Source organism: Fukomys damarensis, unplaced genomic scaffold (genome assembly GCF_012274545.1).
Source record: "Fukomys damarensis isolate Sample0158 unplaced genomic scaffold, DMR_v1.0_HiC HiC_scaffold_35, whole genome shotgun sequence".
NCBI classification, from domain to species: domain Eukaryota; kingdom Metazoa; phylum Chordata; class Mammalia; order Rodentia; family Bathyergidae; genus Fukomys; species Fukomys damarensis.
In genome coordinates this window covers 41,775,403-41,795,884 of record NW_022900947.1, presented here as the reverse complement: position 1 = coordinate 41,795,884, position 20,482 = coordinate 41,775,403, and the positions used below count along the sequence as shown (strand labels likewise).

Sequence of the window (20,482 nt, the reverse complement as noted above, 5' to 3'; positions counted from 1 at the left end):
ATAAAACAAAATTGGTAGGAAATGGGTAAAAATGTAATGGATAAGTCCAAATATAGAAAGTCTGTCTGTTTGACTGCTTAGGATTTAGAATTCTGGGTAGAATACAACAATCAACAATTTAAAGATTAAAAAGTAAACAGTAGCAGACAAATTAAGTCAAAACTTTAAGAATAGCTTTGTAGTGGTAAACTTGTAAATTTTCCTTTCTATGATCCAGCTTTAACAGAATGGGGCTAGATTGTAGCACTACACACTAAGTAGAGCACTTGGCAGGAACTCTAAGAGAAACCTCTTATTTTTAGCCAGGGGACAAAGAAAAGTGAGCTCCTCCATTTTCTGTTCCACCTACCCTGAGACCACCTCTACTTATAAAGTCTCATTATTATGGTGGCACAAATGCTTAACCCTGAGAGGCAAAAATGCTCTTTCTAACCATGGGAATTTGGAAAAAAAAAAAAACCCTAGAAAGCTGGAGCATGATTTCATAACCCTAGAAGGAAGACAGCCCTAATGGTATATCTGAACCCTAAAAGACCCCACTTCATCCAGGCAACTCATGCTCAGAACAGACCCAAAAAAACATAGCCAAGACTTAGTGAATTGGACTACAGTATAAACCATGGCTCAAATCCCGATGGATCCTTGAGTAATGCATGCAGAGAACGAACCTGAACAGCAACATAAAAGCTTTGAAAACCGAGCTTACATTGGAACTATTACCCACAAAAGGCAAGGCAGAACTTGCGGTCTAAACTTAATAAAAAAATCAGATTCTCTAGATGTTAATAGAACCAGAGCTCATGACTAATTCAGAATGTCTAGGATATAATCCAGAATTGCTTGGCCTACAAAGAAATGGGAAAATCTGGCCATTTTTGAAGGGAAAAGGCAATAAACAGATACCAAGCCTGGGAAGATCCAAATGGTGGAATTAGCAGAAAACATCTTCCAGTAGTTAATCCTCATGAGATGAAAAAAACTTGAAATGAATGGACAGACCATGAGTTCATGGGATTTGCTTCTGATAATTCCAAATCTTCCCATGGAAAACAGAAACTGGAAAACAAAAAGGAATCAAATAGAAATTTATCACCTGTCTGTAATCCCAGCACTCAGGAGGCTGAGGCAGGAGGATTTCTGTGAGTTCGAGACCAGCCTGGGCTACATAGTGAGTTCCAGGTCAGTTTCAACTACATAGTAAGACCCTGTCTCAAACCCCCCCCCAAAAAAAAAAGAAATTTAGAACTGAAAAATACAGTATATGAGATACTACTTTACTGCATGGACTCAGTAGCAGAATAGAGAGGACAGAGGAAAGAGTCAGTGAACTTGAAGATAAATCAGAAGTCTCACTAAGTCTTGTGTCATCTATATCAAGATAGAGTATCTTATTTGTTCTGTAATACTTGTTAAGTCCATGTTGCACGCTGTGAAACCTAGTCACAGGCCTTCTGGCTGTCAGATCACTATGCCATCAACACATCATAGTCCTTATAATTAATTCTGCTCACATGCTGCAAAGATCTATCTGTTCAGTCTGAGCATCTGCCTCACCACTTCCTAGATTCAGCATCTTGTTTTGCTGTTGTCCCAGACCTTTTCATTGCATCATAATGACTAATCAGTCAGTAGAGTAAAATTATAATTAGTCATCTAATGAACTAAATATACTCACATGTATGTTTTTTACTTGAAAGCTTTGAAAGTAAATAGGGGCAGCAAGGTGAATGGAAATGGGCAACATGTATAAGTCAGATTGCAAAATATTTTTTTATTGAGTTTATTGGTACATTTTAGGTATACAGTACAGTTACATTCATTATTGGGATCTTGTACCTTTACATGACAGGTCTTGGTTCTCATTTTTTCCCCCTTGTCCCTGCCCTCCCTTCACCCCCTCCTGCCCTCCCCATTTACAAACACTTTATTTCCATCTTTTCATTTTCTCACATTTTTTTTTCTTTTCCCTTATTACCCTTCCCCTACCCTTCCCACTTTCCCTACACCTTTAGCCCTTTTCTTCCCATTTCACAATGTCAGTTATCTCATTAGGATCTTATGTACAAATCTTACATCTTAAAAGAAATGAATTTTGTCTTACATACAAACTCTGATGTAATGATTATTTTGGTAAAGAAGTGCTTGATAGTGGTTTTTTCTGACTAATCTGTGGTTCAGAGTGCTTATTTGAAATAGTTTTCAGATGGTCATGAATTGCTTGCCCCACTTGGCCACACAAAAGCAACTTGGCAGTTTACCCAAGTTCTACTAAATCAAAACAATTGTCTTTTTAATGAAAGTGATTACATTGTGAATACTCAGGGCCTTGAAAGTGGATATATTTTGGGTGGTATTTTTAAGTGACTCTAACTGGCCTCATTGGCCGTATGTCAAAATATCATCATTGTATTTGTGCGCTGTTGAATGTATGTATCATAAGGAAGCTGCAAGCCAAATATTTTTGAAATTCTACTTAATCATTCCTAACAGGTCTATGGAGTATTCGTGACATTAATGAAATTCTATATTTCTTTTTAGATTGATAAAATTTTTTCTCTTGTCCTGGAGAGCTGTCTCAGAACTTTATACACATCTGGCTTTTTAAAATAATACATTATTCCACAAAGTTTATGATTTAATCTTGTTTGGAGATCTGATCGACACAAGTTTAGTCACTTCTGTATATGACAGAAATTAAATAAATAAAAGGGAAAATAGTTCTTACATTCTTCTGGATGTTAACAAATTTTGTCATTTAGAAGACTACCTATAGACCATGTTACTACATAAAGTAGTGACAAAGTTAGATGTGGTTGATTTTTTTTTTTTTTTTTTTTTTTTTTTTTGTGCCAGGGATTGAACTTGTGCCCTTGTGCTTGCAAGGCAGGCAGCAGAACCACTGAACCAAATCCCTGGCCCCTGTGGTTGAATTTATGCAGCCTGAATATCCACATTATTTTTCAGTTCCCTTGAAGAAACATAGTACAGATAGTTCAGAAGTTAGCAACTTAATTACGTACAGGTTTAGTCTTTTAACTATTAACAAATCAAATTATTCTTTGATGTTTTAGCTTTCATCACAAAATTATTGCTTTCACCAAAAAGAGACTTCTTGATTCATGGTTTGTGGTAGTCAAAACAAGGGCCCTCTGAAGGTATCTCTGTTCTGATTCTCAGAACTCATCGCTGTTAGGTTATACAACAAGGAAGAACTGAGGTTGTTAATCAGCTTGCCTCAAAATGAGGGACATTATCCTGAATTATCTTGTATTTCTAATCACAAAGGCTGTTATTAGGGAAGGAGGAGGCAGAAGATCCAGCAGCTTGAGAAGGACTGCTTTGAAGATGAAAGAGGGAACCCATGAGCTGGGAAGAATGTAGGTGGCTTCTAGAAACTTGAAAAGGCAGGAAACATTTTCTGTTAGACCTTCCAGAAAAGAATGCGGTCCTGCCAATGCCTTGATGTTAGCTCAGGGACTCTAACCCACATAACTGTGATACAGTAAATTGATGTTACTTTAATTCAGTAAGTTTTTGATAATTTATTATAGCAGCCATTGGTGCCTCTGCTTAGTTTTTCACTAACAATATGAAATTTATATAGTGATTAGTTGAATTCTGATTTGAATGACAATGCGATTTTCTGTGAATATCAATTTTAGTTTATTATGTTAAGACATTTATGATTATAACATTTTGGACACTGATGTACAAGCCTTTGTCTATCCAGAGATCTTTGTTTTGTACTTCATAGGAATGAGAAGTTTAGTTTGGCTAGAAAATAGCTGGTGTTGCTTACATTGAGGGTAGAATAGGAAATGAAGTAAGAGAAATAGACTACAGTTAGAAAGGGAAGCATAAAATGAATGCTCAGACACCTTGGTTTCCCTTCAGCAAATTCTTCATTTGGTATTATATGTGCCTTTGCTAGTAAATACATATATTGGAATTAATAGTTTTTATTGTTTGTACTACTTGAGCTGTGTTATAGTCATAGAATCATAAATAATCATTGCATTTTGCTGTGGAATGGCTCCTGGAATGGTTTTACAACATGATAAATGTGCAAAGGATTCAGTAGCCAAAAAAAAAAATGTTTATACAAACATGAAGAAAAAATGAAGCGTTTCTGATAGAGAGTGTTGAACAACCTGACCAATCATAAACTGTTGCTGTGTTTGATTTTCCTGACCACCTCAGTTAAACTCACCTTGCATTTTCTGCCTATACTGGAATGAGAAACTGAGGGTCCAGCAAAGATGAAGAAAGTGAGAGAGGTGTTTGGTGTTTTTTGTTTGTTTTCTTTTAAGTTCAAAGAAAGATCACAAAAAAGTTTGTGTTTTTGTCCTTTTACATCAAGTGAATCAAATGTTATCCCAGTTTATGGAGAGCATAGAGAGTAAGTGCTTGAAATTGAGACTGATGGGTGTGTTATTAGTAGTAATAGTGAATTCTAGGGTAACATCAGGAGAGTGGATGGGAGATAGGAGCACAAAATTGAGATTGAGGAACTGACTTGACCAAGGATTTAGAATCATTTTGTGTACTGAAATACTATGCTAATACAGAACAAGTTTTGAAGAGGGTAACACCCTCACTCGGAATGAGAGGGCTTATCCTGGGTATAAGTGAATGGCCAACATGAGGGGATAATTGCTTATACAGTCTGAAATTCAAAGCTGGGGTTTCAGGAAGGGGAAAAGAATAATTCAGAAGTGAGAGTAAGTCCACCCCTTCTACCACTTTTTTGTCTAAGATGTGCAAGATAAAATGCCTATTGGTTGAAAGGGCTTGAGCAAGAGTAGAACTCTTAGAGGAAAATGAGATTGCAGTGGTGAAAACAAAACAAATGAAATAGGACATGTTGTAAAAGACACAGTAAAAGGATTTTGGAAATTGCAAGGGAGGGAGCAGGAGTGAATTTTAGGATATTTAGAGTGTATAGGGATGAGAGTCCAGACAATATGGGATGATCTGGGAGTCTTGGGATTCTGTTGACTGATACAAAAGGGATGAAGAACATAATATAATTCAGTTTAATGATCTGTTAGGCAGATTGTTGTAAATTGTGAGAGAAGTTTGTGAGCAGCAGATTTATCAACAGCAGCCAAAGATTTTAGGCCTATAATTCTGTTTCTGCCACATAAATTACCACAAACTTAATGGCTTAAAGCAATACAGATTCATTGTTTACAGTTTTAAGGCTCAGATGTCCAAGAGGTATCTTGCTGTACTAAAATGAATTTGTTTCAGGGCTACATTTGTTTTTTGGGTTTTTTTTGTTTTGTTTTTTGTTTGTTCGTTTGTTTTTGAGACAGGGGCTCACTATGTAGTCGAGACTGACCTGGAACTCACTATGTAGCCCAGGCTGGTCTCGAACTCACAACAATCCTCCCTCCTCAGCCTCTGGAGTGCTGGGATTACATGTGTGTGCCACCACGCCCAGCTAGGGCTGTATTTCTTTTCTTTTCTTTTTTTCTCATTGAGTTTATTGGTACACTTTAGGTATACAGTTCAGTTACATTCATTATTAGGATCTTGTACCTTTACATGACAGGTCTTGGTTTTCATTTTTCCCCTTGTCCCTGCCCTCCCTTCACTCCCTCCTCCCCTCCCCCTTTACAAACACTTCATTTCCATTTTTTCATTTTCTCATATTTTTTTCTTTTCCCTTATTATCTTTCCCCCACCCTTCCCATTTTCCATACACCTTTAGCCCTTTTCTTCGTATTTCACATGGTGAATTAGCTCATTAGGATCTTATGTACTATTATAGTTTATTCACACCAGAGAAACTATTCGGTATTTACACATGTGTGACTTATTTATTTCACTTAGGAGTATATCCTCAATATGTATCCATTTTCCTATGAATGCATCTAATTTCTCATTCTTTATGGCTAATATTCCATTTTATAGAAAAACCACATCTTCTTTATCCAGTTTCCAACTGATGGGCAAATGAGCTGTTTCCAAGTTTTAGCTATTACAAACTGTGCCACTATAAACATAGGTATGCATATACCTCCGTGATATGATTCTTTTAATTCTTTTGGAAAGATACCCAGCAGAGGGATGGCTGGGTCAAATGGAACCTGCAGTCCAAGCTCTTTGAGGTATCTCCATATTGATTTCCATAGTGGTGCACCAGTCTGCACTCCCACCAACAATGGAGAAGGGTTCCTTTCCCCCCACAACCCCGCCAACATTTGTTGTTGATTGATTTCTTGATAAGCAGCCATTCTTTGTGGGGTGAGGTAGAATCTCAGTGTTGTTTTCATCTGCATCTCTCGAATGACCAGTGATGTGGAACATTGTTTCATATATTTACTTGCTGTTTTTACTTCTTTGTCTGAGAAATGTCTGTTCATTTCAGATGCCCATTTTTGAATTGGGTCTTTATATTTGGGGGGCTGATTGTATTGAGTTCTTTATATATTCTAGATAATAGTCCTTTGTCTGAGGAGCAGCTGGTAAAATTTTTTTCCCACATTGTAGGTTGTCTCTTAGTTCTGTTGATGGTTTCTTTTGCAGTGCAGAAGTTTTTTAAAAAGATGAGATCCCAGTTGTTGATTCTTTTTGCTAGTTTCCGTGCTACTGAGGATTTGTTCATAAAATCTTTTCCTATGCCACTGTCTTCAAGAGTTCTACCTAACTTACCTTCCAGCAAGTTTAGTGTTTCTGTTTTAATATTTAGATCTTTCATCCCCTTGGATTCTAATTTAGTGCATGGTGAAAGATAAGGGTCCAGTTTCAATCTTTGGCAGGTTGAGATCCAGTTTTTACAACACCATTTATTAAAAAGGCTATCTATCTTTCCTCCACTGAGGATGGTCAGCTCCTTTGTCAGAGATAAGGTAGCTGAGTATATCTGGATTTGTTTTTGTGTCTTCCAATCTGTTCCAGTGATCCTCAGGTCTGTTTCTTTGCCAGTACCATGCTGTTTTTATCACAGTGGCTTTGTAGTATAGCTTCAAATTGGGAATTGTTATACCTGCTGCTGTGACTCTGTTGCCTATGTTGGCTTTTGCTATTCTAGGTCTCCTCTGGTTCCAAATTAATTTTTGGATTCTTTTTTCTACTTCTGTGAAATATAGTGTTGGAATTTCTATTGGCATTGCATTGAATCTGTATAGCAGTTTTGGTAGTATGGCCATTTTCACTATGTTGATTCTTCCTACCCAGGAGCGGGGGATATCTTTCCATTTTCTTATATCCTCTTCTATCTCTTTTTTCAGAATGCTGTAGTATTCAGTGTAGAGATCTTTTGCTTCTTTTGTTGGATTGATTCCTAGATACTTCATTTTTTTCGATGGTATGGTGAAAGGAATTATTTCCCTAATTTCTCTCTCAGTCTGTTATTTGTGTACAAGAAGGCTATTGATTTTTGGGTATTGACCTTGTATCTAGCTACTCTGCTAAAAGTGTCAATTAAGTCAAGAAGTCTTTTGGTGTTTTTGGGGTCTTCAGAGTAGAGTATCATATTGTCAGCAGATAATTCCTTTCCTATCTTTATTGCTTTAATTTCTTTCTCTTGTCTAATTGCTATGGCTAATGTTTCCAGAATTATACCGAAGAGGAGTGGTGATACTGGGCATCCTTGTCTTGTTCCTGATTTTAACGTGAAGGTTTTCAATTTTTGGCTATTTAATATGTTGGCTGTTGGTTTTTCATAGATAGCCTTTATAAAGTAGAGATATAGACCATCTATTCCAACTTTTTGCAGGGTTTTTATCATGAATGGGTATTGAATTTTGTCAAATGCTTTTTCTGCATCTATCAAGTATTTCTTAAGGACTCAAGGATTATATGGGACCCACCTGATAATCCAGAACAGTCTCCCCTGTTTCAGAATCTTTGATCTTGATTGTGTCTACAGAGTCCCTTCTTGCTGTGTTGACCAACATAAACGCAGATTCCAGGGATTTAGGACATGAACCTGTTTTCAAGGCTATTCATTATTTTGCATATCACAAGGTTCCCTTTTTTTCTTTTTAGTTATTTTAATATGTGGAGGCTGAGATGATATAGGTTCATGGTCATGCTACTTGTCCGATGTGCAGCTTACTCTGAGAGTTGAGTTCTTCTGGAACCTTCAGGTCTATATGGGGTGAATCAGAGACTGAGGACTGACTCAGGCCTCAGTGTCATCTCAGAAAAGCAGATAAAGGTACATGTAGTCTAAGAGCCAGAACAATTTACATGAATAGGATTTCTAAATACTATTTGCAGAAATGTGCATAGTTGGAGTAGGCTTATAGTGCACTAAGAAAACTGTATTTTTTAGTTTTTGTAGCTCATGTGTTGACATTTGACAGGCTAGAGTTTTAGTGGCATATGATGTTTGTCTTAGCCAGAATCTTCTCTGGTTCTTACAAACTTTTTCTTTTTTTGGTACCGGGGGTTAAACTTAGGACCTTGTGCTTGTGAGGCAGGCGGCAGAACCACTGAGCTAAATCCCTGGCCCTAAGAAGTCTGGCTCTTAAAATTGGTTTGGGAAGGGCCAGGGATTTAGCTCAGTGCTTCGGTGGCCTGCCTTGCAAGCGCAAGGACCTGAGTTCAATCCCCGGTACCAAAAAAAAAAAAAAATTGGTTTGGGAAGGGCCAGGGATTTAGCTCAGTGCTTCGGTGGCCTGCCTTGCAAGCGCAAGGACCTGAGTTCAATCCCCGGTACCAAAAAAAAAAAAAAATTGGTTTGGGAAGTGATTCTTGTTTTCATGGGTCAATTTCAAATTTAAATTGGTCTTAGAAACTACTATTGAATCAAACATGTTTTTAATATGGCCAATATTTTACATCACATGTAAAGTTAGGTTAATATATGGCCCCATTTGGTGTCAAATAAATTAAGGACCATTATCTAATTTCATTTTTTCTCATACATTACTTGGGCCTTTCTTTGCAAATTAAAATTGCTCTTACAAATAATGACCTTTTCTGTTACAGTACAAAGTTATAATCTGCAGAAGCAAGTTAGATTTTTTCATAAATGGTGGTAAATATAATTAAGGATTATTGCTTGGATTTTTGTATACCAGTAAGTTAAGTTTCAGCACTACTTTTAATTAACCTTGACAGATCCATCTGTCCTCAAAATATCTATGATATCAAATTTGACAAACCTAAACTTCATAGTAGGTTAATAGGTCAATAGGTTTTTGGGTTAGAGAAAAAAAATTGTAGTTTCACTCTTTTTATCACCCAGTTCTTGAGTTAACCATTTTAATTAGTATAAAGAATTAGAAGAAATTAGAAGTTTTCCTTTTAAATTATGTGAGCAGTACACAGGAAAATAGTCTGTTATGTTTTTGTTTTCTGGCACAGATAACATATATTTTATTAGCCTTCTTACATAGAGCCAGAGCTTTTAGTACTAGAAAGTTGAAAGCAAAAAGTATTTAGGTTTCTGATTATAAAAGTAATGCCTGTTCATTGGAGAAGTTTTAGAAACTACTGAAGAAAAAGTAAAAACATTATCCACAAAATAACTCAAGAACAACCACTCTTGATACTGTGGGCACTTTAAGGTTTATTTATTTATGGTACCGGGTATTGAACTCAAGGCCTTCAGTGTAAGTTCTGTCCCCAGCCAAACAGATGTACGTGCGTGCACACCCACACATACCCATACTTACATACCCATACCCACACACCTTATTTAAAATTTTGAGACAAGGCCTTCCTAGGTTTCCCAGGCTGGGCTTGAACTTTCCATTCTCCTGCCTCCACCTCCCAGAGTGCTGAGTTGATAGGTATGTGCTACCATGCCCAATTAGGTTTATGTTTTGACACCTCGTTACTACTAGTGGACATTTATATTCTTTCTAGTGTTACTATTTTAAGTATTATTGCAATGAATGTATGATTTAGAATGCATCTCTGGTTATTGCTCAAAAGGAAGCTACTAAATCAAAGGGCATAGATACTTTTAAGCTATTGATGTATCTTACCATGCTTTTTTTTTTTTTTTCTTCAAGAGAGGGCAGCTCCTTCTTATTTACTCTTTTAATGAACTTTTTTTTGGGTACTGGGGATGGAATTTGGGACCTTGTTCTTGCAAGGCAGGCATAGTACCTCTGAGCTAAATCCCCGGCCCTGGTGAATATTTTTAAACCATAAAATGGTGTTGAATTTTGTGAAATGCTTTTTCTGCTTCAATTGAGATCATTGTATAATTTTGTTTTTTCTGATTACTGTAGTATATCCATTGATTGATTGTGTATATTGAACCATCATTCTTGCATCATAGAATACAAGAATGGGACAAATCTCACTTGATCATAGTGTATGGTCCTTTTAATATGTTGGGTTTGTTCTGCTGCTTTAGTTGAGGACTTGTTATCAATATTCATTAGAGATTTTAGGTTGTAGTTTTTTTGTAGTAGTGATGGAGAACCTTTCAGAGCTTTCAGTGATACAGATAGCCTGCTGGAGCACATGTATCATATAGGTCCATCACCATTGCGCTATAGTGTCTGGTGTTGCTATCAGGATAGTGCTGGCCTTACAGAGTGAACTTGTAAGTTTCATGTTCAGCTTTTTGGAAAAGTCTGAGGAGGTTGGCGTTACTTATTCATTGTTTGATAATCAGTGAAGCCATTTGGTCCTTGGCTTTTCTTTGTGGAGAAGTTACAAGTTAGAGATCTGTTCATATTTTCTGTTTCTTCATTATTCAGTCTCAGTAGGTTATCTATTTTGAGAAATTTGTCCATGCTAGGTTATTCACCTTTTTGATGTATAATTTTTATAGTAGTCTTCTGTAATCCTTTCTCTTTCTGTGGCTTTAGTTATGTTTCTTTTGCATTTCTGATATGATTTGAATCTTTTTGTTTTTGCTAATTTTGTTGAACTTTAAAAAAAAATCTTAGTTGTGCTAATTTTATTTTTCTCTGTTCTGATCTTTATTTTTTCCATTCTTCTTCTGACTGTTGTCTTAATTTGTTGTTATTTTCCTAATTCCTTGAGGCACAAAATTAAGTTGTGTAAGATTTTTCTTAATTTTTAATATAGACATTAAGTACTATGAAATTCCCTCACAATACTGGTTTTGCTGCATCTCATAAATTTTGATATATTGTGTTTTATTTGTCTCAAAATACTTTCTAATTTCCCTTTTGATTTTTTCCTTGACAGTGGTTGTTTAAGAATGTATCAGTGGGCCAGGGATTTAGCTTAGTGGTTCTGCTGCCAGCCTCACAGGCACAAGGTCCTGAGTTTGATCCCCAGTACCAAATAAATAAATAAATAAGTGTTATTAATTTTCATGTGTTTATGAATTTTCAAGTTTTTCTTCTATCTTGTTTACTGTTTTTATTCCATTGCAGTCAGCAAAAAACTTGGTGTAATTTGAATCTTCTTAAACTTGTTAAAATTTGTTTTGTGAACTAACATGTGATCTAGATTATGTTCTCTGTGTAATTAAAAAGAATGTGTATCAGGCTGCTATTGGATAGGATGTTCTGTATATGTCTGCAATGTGTTCAAGTTTGTACTTTATTAATGTTTTGCCATCTGTAAGTTGTTGAAGGGTGGGGTATTAAAATCACTTGTGTGATTCTCTTTTCAGTTATGTTGACATTGCTTATTATGTGTGAGTTCTCTGATGTTAATGTATGTACATTTACAATTGTTGTAACTTACAAATGAATTTTATATATAATATCCTACCTAGTCTCTTATAACAGGTTTGACTTAGTCTATTTTGTCTTACTGTCACTAATGTCTTCCTTTTTTAACCATTTTCATGGAATTTTTTTTTTCTGTTTTTTTACTTTGAGCCTACAATGAGTCTCTTCTAGGTAGCGTATAGCTGGGATTTTAAAAATCCATTCAACCACTCAGTGTCTTGGGGAGGTTAATTCACTTACATTTAAATTAGTTGCCGAAAGGGAATGTCTTGTTTTCTGTCTTGTAGCTGTCTTGTCCTTCGTTTCCTTTCTTCCTCTGTTGTCTTCCTTTACATTTTGTTGTGTTTTTTTGGTATTATCTTTTCATTCTTTTCTCATTTTCTTTTGTATATCCTGTTTTCTTTGTGATTGCCGTGGGCTTAAGTTGATACCTTCAATTGCATATGAAAACTCTGCCTTTATTCTTCCCCCAGTTTTATGGTGTTGATGTCACAAATTACATTCATCTATGTCATATATTTTTTAACATACTTTTGTAATTTTAAAAATATTTTTGTCTTTTAAATTATATACTAGAATAAAAGTGAATTAATTTATTCATGATTTTAAAGTTATTTTATTTTCTCTCAAAAGCAATTTATAGAATTTCAAATTTGTTAGGCATTTTTGTGACAGCTCTGAATTTTCTTTAAAATTTTATAAAAGTTAGATAAAAGTATCTTTTTAATAATAAAATTTTATATAAGTCAGATAAATCTAACATTATCTTTCTTGTTTAAACAGAATTCTGAGATTGATGGTTGGTCATATAGAAGAAGCCCTTGAACCTGTAGTTTTCGGAAAAATCAATTCAACAGACCCAAAAAAGTACAAAGGTAAAGATAGGTGCATTTCAGAGGGCACCATAGAATGAGATTGTTCCAAAATATTGTACAAGAGAACCTATGAAATATTTTGATGCACTAACTTGAGGAATGTTTTAAAATTTTTTTCTTTTGTGTTAATTTATTCCTAAACATTTGTTGTGCAACAGTTATGTCTAGGATATTACTTTAGCTCATTGGTATATAGTGATGAACAAGACAGAAGCCATCCCTGCTCTCATGAGGATTGTTTTCTAGAGGAAGATAAATAATAAACAAATGAGAAATTTGTGGTTAGTATTGTACAGGGAATTAAAATGAATAATGTGATAGAGACTGGTGATTGCTTTTCATTAGGTATTTAGAGAAGGCTTATTCAAAAAGAGTCGTTATATTTAAGCGTGAAATGGCAAGAAGGTGTTAGACATGTGCAGATCTGACAAAAGAATAAGTGTTTTATTCATAGCCATGTTTCCTGGCAGTGGAACAAGAGTGGTTATGGTATTCTTGAGGAACAGAGAGAGAATGTGACTGCAATATAGTAAGTAATGGGGAAAGTATATTAGTCAGTTCTTACAAGAGTCAGATGTAGAAGAATGCAAGAGATCTGTCTGCGCTACAGACCTGAAGAATCCAACCAAGGTCCTGGTTGACGCAGCAGTGTCTGCACGAGTCCAGCAAAAGGTCAAGAGCCCATGAAAATGTCTTCCATGAGTCCAGCTGGAGGCCTAGTTCCCATGGCAATGTCTCATGCAAGTCCACATCAAGGATATACACCAGGAAGGCCTAAAGGCCCAGTGGTGGAAGGAAGTTTTTACCAGCAGCGTGAAGGATCTGCCAGAAGTCCGAGGAATCTTCACTGGAGCCAGGAGATCAAGCAGAAGATCAAAGCTCTCCCAAGAGAACTGCATCCACCTCTGGCAACAATGAGGACCTGAGCTCCACCGATGACAAGAAAACTGAGTTTGTATTAGGAAAATCAACAGCATACAACCTTCCCCTCCCGTTCTCCCTTTATGCCATCCGACAGTAATCTTCAGGTGGGTCTTCGATGCCCAGAGCCACACTGAGTTCAAGTGGGTTTTCCCACTTAACTTTACCATTAGTTAATTCACTACAGAAAGATAATATATGGAGGTCAGATTGGAAAAGAAAATTGAGATGCATATTTACTGAAGAGAGTCAAATATTCTGATTTGGCTATGGTACTTAGAACACTTTCAAAAATTATAGAAATGTCACAAAGGTAGTGTGGATATATGACTGCAGTTGAAAAATCTGCTCTAAGATCATGAATTTGAGCGCCACTGTCAAATAAAGTACTCAGTCAAATTTCTGGATTAAATTGTCTCATGTATACAGAAATTGATATGGCCCTTGCAATGCCGATATTAATCATAAAATAAGCAGCCAGTAAGATATGTAGAAAAATGTTCTATTACAGAAACCAAGAGGAGAATATATTTAACAAATAGCAATCATCTACAGTGCTTCTAAGAGCTCAAAAAGAGAATACAGTAAAGTAGTCATTAGATATGAATGTTTTTGATTGTTGAAAGCAAAAAAATCTCAGTGAAGTGGTAGGAATGAAAGTCTTAAGACTGATGAGTAATGAGGCACTTCTAGTTAGATATGGCAAACAGTAAAATTAAATTTCATTTTTTTGGAAACGCCATTAAAGCATTTAGCTATAAATAAAAGGAGTACTGCAAATGATGCACCCTCACAAAGACATCTGAAACTGAATCATTCTCACAATCTGTAGCTTGGGCAAGTGTTGACTGTAGCTAGTGCTTCTGGATTAAAATCATTAGTCGTAAGGTAGTCCCTAGCCAAAGTGTTTTGGTTATTCTTTTATTTCCACATTGTTTCATTAATTTGATACCTTTTAGAGAGGTTTGCTCTGAGGGTACTCAGTCTGACCTACATATAGTATGTCACTTGTTTCACCTTTCTTTTAAAGCATGTCTAATAATTGACTAGAAAAGTAGAAAAATGATTGGAGCTGGACTGTGAGAGATAATGTTAAGTTGTTCTGTTAAATGGACCAAAAATAATTTTTGAACTATTTTTTAACAGCAGCAAACCAGCCTAATAATCTGTCTCTTAAATTATTTTGGATTTACTCTTTTTATGGTCAGTCAATAAAGCCTTTCCTATATAATATAAACCTTAGTTCTTGGGGAAGGGCATCTTAGTCACTTTGTCACTGCTGGGACAAAATACTCAATACCTACAATTTAAAGTAGGAAAGGTTTATTTTGGGTCATGTTTTTTGAAGGAATCAGTCCACACATAGTCAGCTGGCTCCAAGACATAAAAGGCATGGTAGAATGGCCTAACCAGAAGAAAGTTGCTCCTTCCATGGAAGCCAGGGAAGCAGAGAAGGTGGATCCTGGGACAGAGATACAAACTTTCATCTCATAGTCCCCCTTTCTGACTAGACCCCATGTTCTAACAGCACACATTCAGGTATGAATTCATCAATGGATGAGCACCCACTGATCAGCACCCGCATAATCCATTTACTTTCCAAAATCCCTCTTTGGAACACATGATCCTTTGGGGGAATTTTTTTTTCTTTTTATTGAGTTTATTAGTACAATCTAGGTATACAATACAGTTGCATTCATTATTGGGACCCTGTACCTTTACAAAATAGGTATTGATTCTCATTTTTTCCCCTTGTCCCTGCCCTCCCTACACCCCCTCCTTCCCTCCCCATTTACAAACACTTTATTTCCATTTTTTTCAATTTCTCATATTTTTTCCTCTTCCTTATTACCTTTCTGGGGGAATATTTTTAATCTAAACCATAAGGGGGCAGTGTTTTGTTGTATTTTGTCCAACTTTCTACATTGATTGATTAGATTGTAAGGGAGGGGGTATCAAACTCAGGACCTTGCATTTGTGAGGCAGGTATGGCGCCATTGATCTAAATCCTGGACCCCAACTTTCTACCTTTAGAAAATCAAAGTTACATGTTGATAGCTTATATTCATTTTAAGGTGTCACATTAGCTCATATCTGGCCTTAAAACTTTAAACTAAAGCTATTCTTTTTTAATTTACCTGAACTGGCTCTGTTATCTTCATACCATTTTGTATGTTTTTTTCCTAGTGATAGAAACTACGATATTAGTGTGTTTCTTTTAGACTGAAGAAGTATACTTAGATGATCTTTAAATTTTCATGTTGTTCTAAAATTCTATAGTTCTGTGTTCCACAACGGCTCTTACCACAGATACTTAAATCATTGTATTTTTTCATAGTCTTAGTCCTTTTAATTCTTATCTTTGACTCCCCTGATCATTTTAAGAATTCTTAATCCTTCACTATCCCATTTTCTGCGGCTATAACTACAAGTTTATTCTTCTTCTAGTGAAGATTATTCTCTATTCGCCTTACAGAAATGAATTTGAAAAGAGTGGTGAAATATTTTAGAATCCTATGGTCTTAAAACACTTTTAATCTTCCCTGCTTTAGAGCTACATGTTGATTTACATTATTTTCTTTTTTTAAAATTTAAATTGAATTTGTTGGTACATTCTAGGTAGACAGTACAGTTACATTCATTTCTGGGATCTTGTACCTTTACATGCCATGTCTTGGTTCTCATTTTTTCTCCTTGTCACAACCCTCCCTTCACCCCTCCTCCCCTCCCCACCTTCAAACACTTTAATTCCATTTATACATTTTCTCATATTATTTTCCTTTTCCCTTATTCCCCTTTCCCTATCCTTCTCACTGTCCCTACGCTGTTGGTCCTTTTGTTCCTATTTCACGCTGCTAATTGTCCCGTTAGGATCTTGAGTACTACTTTAGTTTTTCACACCAGAGAAACTATTCGGTATTTGCATATGTGTGACTTATTTATTTGACTTAGGAGTATATCCTCAAAATGTATCCATTTTCCGATGAATGACTCTAATTTCTCATTATTTATGGCTGAGTAGTATTCCATTTTATAGAAAAAACAAATCTTCTTTATCCAGTTTCCAACTGATGGGCAGATGGGCTGTTTCCAAGTTTTAGCTATTACAAACTGTGCTGCTATAAGCATGGGTGCATATATATCACTGTGGTATGATTCTTTTAATTCTTTTGACAAGATTCCCAACAGAGGGATGGCTGGGTCAAATGGAGCCTCTAGTCCCAGCTCTTTAAGGTATTTCCATATTGACTTCCATAGTGGTTGCACCAATCTGCACTCCCACCAACAGTGGAGAAGGATTCCTTTCTCCCCACAACCCCACCAACATTTATTATTGGTTGATTTCTTGATAGCAGCCATTCTTTGTGGGGTGAAGTAGAATCTCAGTGTTGTTTTCTTCTGCATCTCTTGAATGACCAGTGATGTGGAGCATTTTTTCATATATTTACTTGCAGCTTTTATTTCTCTGTCTGAGAAATTTCTGTTCATTTCAGATGCCCATTTTTGAATCTGGTATTTATATTTGGGGGGGCTGATTGTTTTGAGTTATTTACATATTCTAGATAATAGTCCTTTGTCTGAGGAGCAGCTGGTAAAAAGTTTTTCCCACGTTGTAGGTCGTCTCTTAGTTCTGTTGATGGTTTCATTTGCAATGCAGAAACTTTTTAATAAGATGAGATCCCAGTTGTTGATTCTTTCTGCTAGTTCCTGTGCTACTGAAGATTTGTTCATAAAGTCTTTTCCTATGCCAATGTCTTCCAGAGTTCTGCCTAACTTATCTTCCAGCAAGTTTAGTGTTTCTTTTTTTATATTTAGATCTTTAATCCACTTGGATTTTAGTTTAGTGCATGTGACAGACAAGGGTCTAGTTTTAATCTTTTGCAGGTTGAGATCCAGCTTTTCCAACACCATTTATTAAAGAGGCTATCTTTCCTCCAGTGGGGACTGTCAGCTCCTTTGTCAAAGATGAGGTAACTGAGTGCATCTGGAGTTGTTTTTGTGTCTTCCAATCTGTTCCAGTGATCCTCAGGTCTGTTTCTTTGCCAGTACCATGCTGTTTTTTATCACAGTGGCTCTGTAGTATAGTTTCAAATTGGGAATTTTTATACCCACTGCCATGTGTCTGTTGCCTAGGATGGCTTTTGCTATTCTAGGTCTCTTATGGTTCCAAATGAATTTTTGGATTCTTCTTTCTAGTTCTGTGAAGTATAGTGTTGGGATTTCAATTGGTATTGCATTAAATCTGTATAGCAGTTTTGGTATTACGGCCATTTTCACTATGTTGATTCTCCCTACCCAGGAGCAGGGGATAGCTTTCCATTTTCTTATATCCTCTTCGGTCTCTTTTTTTTAGAGTGCTGTAGTTTTCAGTGTAGAGGTCTTTTGCTTCTTTTGTTAAATTGATTCCCAGATACTTCATTTTTGGGGATGCTATTGTAAAAGGAATTGTTTCCCTAATTTCTTTCTCAGTGAGTCTGTTGTTTGTGTACAAGAAGGCTATTGATTTTTGGTTGTTTACCTTGTATCCAGCTATTCTGCTAAAAGTGTCAATTAAGTTGAGAGGTCTCTGGGTGGAGTTTTTTGGGTCTTCAATGTAGAGTATCATATCAGCAGCAAATAATGACAGTTTAACTTCTTCCTTTCCTATCTTTATTGCTTTAATTTCTTTCTCTTGTCTAATTGCTATGGCTAATGTTTCCAGAACTATATCGAAGAGGAGTGGTGAGAGTGGGCATCCTTGTCTTGTTCCTGATTTTAACGTGAAGGTTTTCGGTTTTTGACCATTTCATATGATGTTGGCTGTTGGTTTTTCATAGATAGGCTTTATTAAGTTGAGACATAGACCATCTATTCCAATTTTTTGTAGTGTTCTTATCATGAATGGGTATTGGATTTTGTCAAATGCTTTTTCTGCATCTATTGAAAGGATCACGTGGTTCTTGTCCTTGACTTTGTTAATATAGTGTGTTATATTTATTGATTTATGTATATTGAACCATCCTTGCATCCCTGGTATAAATCCAACTTGGTCAGGATGTATGATCTTCTTGATGATCCTCTGTATTCTGTTTGCTAGTATCTTATTGAGGATTTTTGCATCTATGTTCATTAAGGAGATTGGCGTGTAGTTCTCTTTTTTAGTTACATCTTTCCCAGGTTTGGGAATCAAAGTGATTATTTTCTTCCAGGAATGAATTTGAAAGTATTGCTTCCCTTTCAATTTCATTGAAAAATCTGAAGAGTAATGGCAGTAGTTCTTCTCTAAATGTCCTTTAAAATTCAGCAGTGAATCCATCAGGACCAGGGCTTTTCTTTTTTGGTAAGTTTTTAATTACATTTTTAATTTCACTGATTGTGATTGGGGTGTTTAAAATGTTTTTATCTTCTTTGTTCAACTTTGGTAATTCATAAGTATCTAGAAATCTGTCCATTTCTTCTGTGTTTTCCATTTTATTAGAGTACAGGTTCTCATAGTATGTATTAATGATCTTCTGGATTTCTTTTGGATCTGTTGTGACTTTGCCTTTTTCATTCCTGACTGCATGAATCTGAGCCGTTTCTTTCCTTTTTTTGATAAGGTTTGCTAAGGGTTTATCAGTTTTATTTATTCTTTCAAAAAACCAACTTTATTTATTTATTTTTTGTATTATTTTCTTAGTTTCCATTGCATTGATTTCTGCTCTAATCTTTATAATTTCCTCTCTTGTTTGAGCTTTGGGTTTTTCTTGCTCTTGTCTTTCTACGAGCCTCAGAGTCATCGTTAGGTTGTTTATTTGAGCTTGCTGAGTTTTCCTAATGTGGTCATTCAGTGCTGTGAATTTGCCACATAGAACTGCTTTCAATGTGTCCTATAGATTCCTGTATGTTGTATTGGCATTTTCATTTATTTGTAAAATCTGTCTGATTTCTTTGATTTCCTCTGTGATCCATTGATTGTTCAGGACAGTGTTGTTCAATGTCCATGTGTTTGTGAAGTTCCTACGGTTTCTTATGTTGTTGATCTCCAGCTTTATTGCACTGTGATCTGATAATATACAGGGAATAACTTCAGTTCTTTTGCATTTATTCAAACCTGTTTTGTGAGCTAGTATTTGATCTGTCTTGGAGAATGACCCATGTGCAGCTGAAAAGAATGTATGTTCTGATTTTGTGGGGTGGAACACTCTATGGATGTCTAATAAGTCCGTGTGTTCAAAAGCTTGGTACAGTTCTAGTATTTCATTGTTGATTTTTTTGCCTAGATGATCTGTCTATTTGTGATAGTGGGGTATTTAGATCCCCCACTACAATTGTATTAGTGGTTATTTGGTTTTTCATGTTACTTAATATTTGTTTTATATAGTTGGGGGCATTTATATTTGGTGCATATATGTTTATAATTGTCATTTCTTCCTCTTGGATTGTTCCCTTTACAAGGATGCAGTGGCCTTCTTTGTCTCTCTTAATCAGTTTTGGTTTGAAATTTGCTTTGTCTGCCAATAAGATTGATACCCCTGCTTTTTTCTGGGCTCCTGTCGTATAGAGAATTGTTTTCCATCCTTTCACTCTCAGTCTATGGGCTTCTTTTTGCACTAGGTGTGTTTCTTGTATACAACATATTGTTGGATTTTGCTTCTTAATCCATTCTGCCAATCTGTTTCTCTTGATTGGTGAATTGAGGCCATTGACATGGATAGTTATAACTGATATGTACTGACTTATTATTGTCATGTTATTGTCTTTTTGTTGACTCTTTTTATTTTTTGTCCTCTCCTTTTAGTTTCTTGCCTTGGCTATTTGATTTGCTCTGTTGGGCCTCCTGGTGTTGTGATCTTGGTTGTCTTTTTCTAGGACATTGTTTAAAATTCTTTGTAGTGCTGGTTTAGTATTCATGAAGTTTCTCAAGTGTTATTTGTCATGGAAGTATCTTATTTCCCCGTCCATTTTGAAAGAGAGTTTTGTAGGATACATCAGTCTTGGTTGGAGATTGTTTTCTTTTAGGACTTGAAATACCTCACTCCAGGCTCTCCTTGACCTGAGGGTTTGTGTTGAAAAGTCTGCCGTGATTCTTTTTTTTTT

General features: G+C 35.9%; 1 protein-coding gene across 6 annotated transcripts in view; it reads left to right on the top strand.

Annotated features, from left to right (window-relative positions):
- Positions 1–20,482, top strand: part of Clock (clock circadian regulator) — a 125,658-nt gene that overhangs the window by 43,314 nt on the left and 61,862 nt on the right. For 4 of the 6 annotated variants that reach the window (XM_010640277.1, XM_010640275.1, XM_019209965.2 and 1 more), the window contains one exon: positions 12,411–12,502. The exons of 1 other annotated variant lie outside the window; for it this stretch is intronic. The gene's annotated coding sequence lies outside the window, so the exon portion shown is untranslated. Of the gene's footprint in view, positions 1–12,410; positions 12,503–13,209; positions 13,531–20,482 lie in introns of those variants that run through there. One more of the 6 variants, XM_010640279.3, reaches the window with a different exon arrangement.